Source organism: Ochotona princeps, chromosome 13, assembly GCF_030435755.1.
Source record: "Ochotona princeps isolate mOchPri1 chromosome 13, mOchPri1.hap1, whole genome shotgun sequence".
NCBI lineage: Eukaryota > Metazoa > Chordata > Mammalia > Lagomorpha > Ochotonidae > Ochotona > Ochotona princeps.
This window is the reverse complement of record NC_080844.1, coordinates 45,062,098-45,068,375: the sequence shown is the minus strand read 5'-3', so window position 1 is coordinate 45,068,375 and position 6,278 is coordinate 45,062,098.

The following is a 6,278-nucleotide window of genomic DNA, read 5'->3' as shown; positions in this document are numbered from 1 at the left end:
TCTCTGCCAGCCATGTGAGAGACCTGGGTGAAGCTCCCGATTCCTAGCTTCACCCTAGCCCACTGCAGCCATCTGGGAAATGAACCAGAGGATGAAAGATATCTCTGTGTGTATGTCCCTCCTGTGTAATTCTGACTTTCAAATATTTGTTTTTACAAGGAACTCCTGAATGTTTTAATTTTTAATCATCCATTCAGGACTTTGTTATCTGCACTCTCCTAACACACGTGGCTACATGCCTGATAGCATCCAGGCTGCAACATCACCCAAACTCTCCAACAAGTTCTGGGTCCCAGAATGCTCACATATTTACACTTCTCAGATTGATTATATCTTTTCTCATCTCTGAGCCTGTTTTTTTTTAATTACTTATTTTACCAGAAAATCAGAGTTACAGAAAGAGAGAGAGAGAGTTCTTCCATCTGCTGGTTCACTCCTCAGATGTGTTTGCTGCAACGGCCAGAGCTGGGCCTGTCCAAAGCTGAAAATCAGGAGATTCTTATGTGTCTTCCATGTCCATATGTCCCATGTAGATGTAGGGGCCCAATCACGTGGACCATCTTCCACTGCTTTCCCAGGCTACTAGCAGAGAGTTGGAGCCTAATTCAGCATAACCTGTGCTCCAGCCTGATTTCTGTTATTCCTTGTGAGTTAAGGTTCACTTGGCCCTGCCCAGTCTGCCCCCTTCCAGTTGCAGCTCGGCCCACCCCACATCCTATTTTAGGATGCACATTCAGGTACTGCTGCCTTTACCTGCCCAGACTCTTTTCGGTCCCTTTACCTATAAGTGATGGCAGGTCCCATGGCCACACCTAACTCAGTCAATCACCACCCCAACTCGTGAGCTAACCAGCGGACTTATATTTCCATAGGGCTGAGCCCACACTTCCCCCACAGAATCTACCCTTGGACCTGGTTCTCTTGTGTGCTGGTTAGTGTCTTGACCCTCCCAAGCGTGACCCATCCCCTGTTCCACCACTCAGTCAGGTACTGGTACCTAACCCTGCCAGACAGGCCCCCATCCATAGCTTTCATGTGGACTGGTGTGTGGCAGTCAGTGATGCTGTACACTAGCAGCCCATCTCAGGATTCCCATGTGGGCTGGTGAATCAGTCTGGCCCAAATAGATCTTATGGACACTCCCCTCCACACCAACAGGTCTCAGTCCCCACACTTGCCAGAAAGTTCCGTGACCCCGTTGCTGAGAATCATCCAGAATTCATCCCTTACCTACACTCACACTGGCCTTATCCATGGGTGTCCCTAGGCAGCAATAACATATTCTAAAAACCCCAGAGCTCGCCATCAGGCAGCCAACAGGCACAGCCCCATGCCCAATAGGCGCACTGGAAAAACTAGGACTCAGGAAGCAGCCAAGTGGAAGCTTTAGCTTTTCTTATGATCTAGGCTCTGAGGTCTTACTTCTGACATGTATTATTTGTGAAAAGTGAGCCACTAACTCCTAATGCAGGTTCAAGAGGAAGGAATTAGGCTGCACCTCGTGAAGTTTGGAGAACCATCAGACAATCTGCAGATATATTTTAAAAACACCATCATCTGGGAGGAAGGTGGGATGGTGACACTGGCATGAGAATCCAGTTTTGAGTTTTGTGCCACCTTGTAATCCTCTCCATGATCTCCAACCTTTAATACATGTCTGATAACAGCACAGAGGTTGCTGAGGTACTTAAAGTAGGGAAGGGTTAGCAACGTAGAAAAAGAAGGGCAACTGCAGGAAGGAAATTAACAAGGAAGATGATTGAGAATTTCACAGATATAGGAAATGAATGCCATGGTTCTTAAGGAGAAGTGAAAGACTTTTCCTTGAAGAGAGCATGCCAGAGTGAATGGGAAGTCAGTGTGGCAAGCTCTAACATTTCTATCATGCTTGGGACAAAGGGACGGTACAAACATGGACTTCTCTTGACTCCACCCCATCTCATTTGCATGTGGACACCTTCTTCATCTGTGATTCATGTCACTTGTGGATTCTGATTCCTGCTCTAGTTCTTAAAGTGGGACATGCCAATTGGGCCTAAGGAGATGAATAAAACATCATTTCATCACCGCAGTTGTCTCAGCAGTGGGCGCACAGCCCAATTCCAGATAGAGATGTGTTTGCTAGGCAGACATAAAAACAATATTTGCCTATTTTAGACAGCTTATGAGGGAAAATTTCTCTCTGCTTCTCTTCCTCTTCATCTTATTAACACCAATTACCAATTTCTTAAAACATTTATTAGTTTTTATTTCAAAGGCAGATTTTACAGAGAGAAGAGAGACAGAAAGAGAACTATTTAGCCACTGGTTTGCTCCCCAAATGGCTGCAACAGCTGGAACTGAACAAGTCTGAAGCCAGCAACCTAGAGGTTTTTTCTGGGTCTCCCAGAAAGGTGCTTCGTGTAAGGTCCTAAGGACTTGAGCAATTTTCTGCTGCTTTCCCAGCACATAAGCTGGGAGCTGGATGGGAAGTGGAGCAGTTGTGACAGAAACGGTGCCCATAGAGGATGCCAGGGCCACAGGTGAAGGATTAACCTGTTTGACATCATGTTGGCCTCAACCACCACATTTTTTTTAATTTGTTCATTTTTTTATTGGAAAGGCAGATTAGATTTATGGAGAGATGGAGAGTCAGAGAGAAAGATCTTCCATTTGCTAGTTCACTCCCCAAATGGCCACAACAGCCAGAGCTGAGCCAATCTTAAGCCAGGAATTTCCTCCCAGTCTTCTGCTCAGGGTGCAGGGTTCCAAGGCTTTGGGGCATCTTATGCTTTTCCAGGCCATAAACAGGGAGTTGGATGGGAAGTGGAGTAGTAAGGACATGAATTGGCACTCATCTGGGATTCTAACACTTACAAGGTGAGGACTTAGCCACTAAGCTATTGCACTGGACCTCATCACCAGATTCTTAATAATATGTTTAAGCTATTGAGTCAAACAAAACCCACTTTATCTCTGAACATACAATTATTTGAGCTAATAAATGTCTAATAAAATCTACATGAATTGTGTACTATTTGCATTTTGGTATGTTTGGCAATGTTTATAATTAAAAGGTTGGGGCCAGGGCCTGGTGCGGTAGCCTAGCAGCTAAAGTCTTTGCCTTGAACGTGCCAGGATCCCATATGGGCGCCGGTTCTAATCCCAGTGGTCCCGTTTCCCATCCAGCTCCCTACTTATGTCCTGGGAAGGAAGCTGAGGATGGCCCAAAGCCTTGGGACCCTGCACCCACATGGGAGACTTGAATGAAGCTCCAGGCTCCTGGCTTCAGAACGGCGCAGCTCTGGCAGTTGCAATCGCTTGGGGAATGAATCAATGGACAGACGATCTTCCTCTGTCTCTCCTGTTCTCTGTAAAATCTGACTTTGCAATAAAAATAAAATAAATCTTAAAAAAAAAAAAAGGTTGGAGCCAAACCTTTTCCAGATACTATTCCTTAATTATCAGGCTGGCAAAGAATAACATCTCTGTTATCACTGTTGAAAAAGGGGTATAAAAACACTCTATCTCTCCACATGCCAAGACCCAAAATCTTGGAGTCATATTTAATTCTACAGTTTTCACATGTAACACTTAGGCCATCAGCAAAGCCTGGTGACCTGTTCTCTAAATGTATCCAGAACACAGTCATTTCTCACTAATCCCACTGCTACCATTCTGGTTCAAGCTATTACATTTTTTTTTGCTGGATTATCACAATAACCTCTGAACTGGTCTGCATACTTCTACCCTTGCCCTCTGTTGTGTGTTCTGAACTACAGTCGGTGTGAACCTTTAAAGCAATCATGTCACACCTTACATTAAAGTCTCACTTTTATTAAAAAAAAAAACAAACCACATTTGATGCAAGCTACTTATGAAGGAAAGATATACTTATTTGGCTTATTGTTCAGGATGATCAAGTCCAAGGTTGGAGGTCCCCATTGGTTCAATCTTTGATGAGTGGTGGATGAATATGGTAGAGTAGGGGTAGAAGAGCACGTTTTGCTAAGTCAGGAAGAATAGAGAGCAGCCAAGTTCAACTTAGTTTTTACAACCAGCCTTCTTATAAAAACTACCTTCTAAGGGTATGCTTTGAATGGCCTAAGGGCCTCCCACTGGGACCAATTCCTAAACACCATAATTAGATTAAGTTTACACTCTCTTAGTACCATTACCTATCAGCCAAATCATGTACTTTCTGCCCTTCCTCATCCTTCTCCACCCCTTTGCACAGTTCTGGGCACACATATAACAAAAGCCCAGTAAGTAACTCTTGGGGTGAGTGAGTTAAGTACAAAGGTGATTTTGTGTCACTTTGTCACTGTGAGGATAAATTATACTTTCTAAGACGCTTGATCCTTTGGAACAATTGATGTGAATGCCTGAGTTTTTGGATACTGATTGATAATGAGTAATCTGTCAAAGAAAGACATATAGGCATAAAGAGGAATGAGCTGGCAAATTAAGTAGGCAATGAAAAGAGCACTGTTGAACAGAGCAAAAGTTCAGGTAATAGGGTCAGGGAAGTGCCTGTAATAACAGGTAGTAAAAAGAAAAAAATTGGATAAGGAGTTGAAGATCGGCCAGGGATCTCTCTCTCTCTCTCTCTCACACGCACACACACACATACACACACACACACACACACACACACCTCACAGCCTTATGCGTTATGTGTTAACGTGGTTTTCTATTAATAACAGTGCTTGCTATTGTTAACGTTCATTGCCTCTACTGATAATGCATCCTATACTTATAAATATGTATCTACTCACATAAACAACCCAAACATCATCCCTTGCTAGTAACTTATCTTCTTTATTGCTTAGGAGTTAGACAATATGATGTTGATTTCTATGATGCTAGATGAACACTTACCAGTGAAAAATAAGTAAACTAACAGTCAACATATACTGAGTTCTAACTATTTGCCTAATGGTGTACTAATCACTTCACGTTCCTTTTTAAATTGAATCCTCAGTTCAAAGATATTATTATTATTCCCACTTTACAGATGAGGAAATTGGAGCTTAGGTCAGGTAAGGGCACTGCAGCTACCTTGTGGCCCTGCCTCACACTCATTTCTGAGTTGGGGCCAATGCAAGAGTAGGGTGAGTCAGAGATAAAGGTTTGCAGTTTCTCCTTCTGTTAAGACAATCGTTTGGAATAACCATTTTGGGGTTTTACTATGTTGATGTAGAGAGGCAGTGGATGGTGTGTTTAACAGTCTGAAGTCAGGCAGATCAGCAATTTGACACCTGGCTTCACACTTACTGGGCTATATGCCCATGAGGACTCTATCTCCTTCAAGTTCATTCCTTACGTACCACCCTTATTTCAGAATATTCACCCAACTTCTAGAATTACTCTTCTCAATCTTTTCCCACATAAACCAAAATAACCTTTTCAAATGTAAAAGTGACCATGTTAAGTTAGTCATGTCTAACTTAAGTCCACAATGGGATCAGATATGAACTGATCCCCTAAATATTACTTTCAAATCCTCTCGTGGTCTGGTACTACCTACTTCCAAGAACTCACCTCAGATTGTGCTTCCCTGGCTCCCTATACACTGGCCTTATTCTCTCATCACAGGATCTCTGCCAAGGATATTCTCTTTGTCCAGAAAGGCCTACCTGTCATCCACTTTCCCTCCCCTCCATCTGGTATACCCTAATTAGCCCTTATCTCTAAGATTTTGTTTCAAGCATCAATTTCTCTGTAACATAAATTTCTAGACTAAGTCCTCTTAACGTGGGGTTTTTGGTACAACATGTGCTTTCTTTCCTTGCACACATCCAATGTTGTAATTCTACATTTCTGAATGGTTGGTTGGTACCTGTCTTTCCCAGGAGACTCTAAGCTCCACTAGAGACTGTCAAGATGTATTCATCCTGTATCCCCAGTAGCTAATTCAGTCTGTGAGCATGCTGTCAGACTGAGTGACTGACTCAGCTCACACCACTAAGTTTTGCTGGTTCTGCTGAGTCATAACCAGGGAAACACCAGGTGTTTGGAACTGGTATGGTGCCAACAAAGTAGTATTTCTCAAAGTATGAACTGTGGATCACCTGTATTAGGATCACCTGTATATGAAATGCACAGTGAGTTAAGCAACTACCTGCCATGCTGCCATCCCGCATAAGCACCAGCTTGAGACCAAGCTGATGCACTTCCAATCCAGCTTCCTCTCCTGATGTGCCTGGCAAAGCAACAAAAGACAGTCAATGTAGTTGCGACATATGCCAATCATGTGTGAAACCTGGATGGAGCTCCAGGCTCCTGGCTTCAGCCTC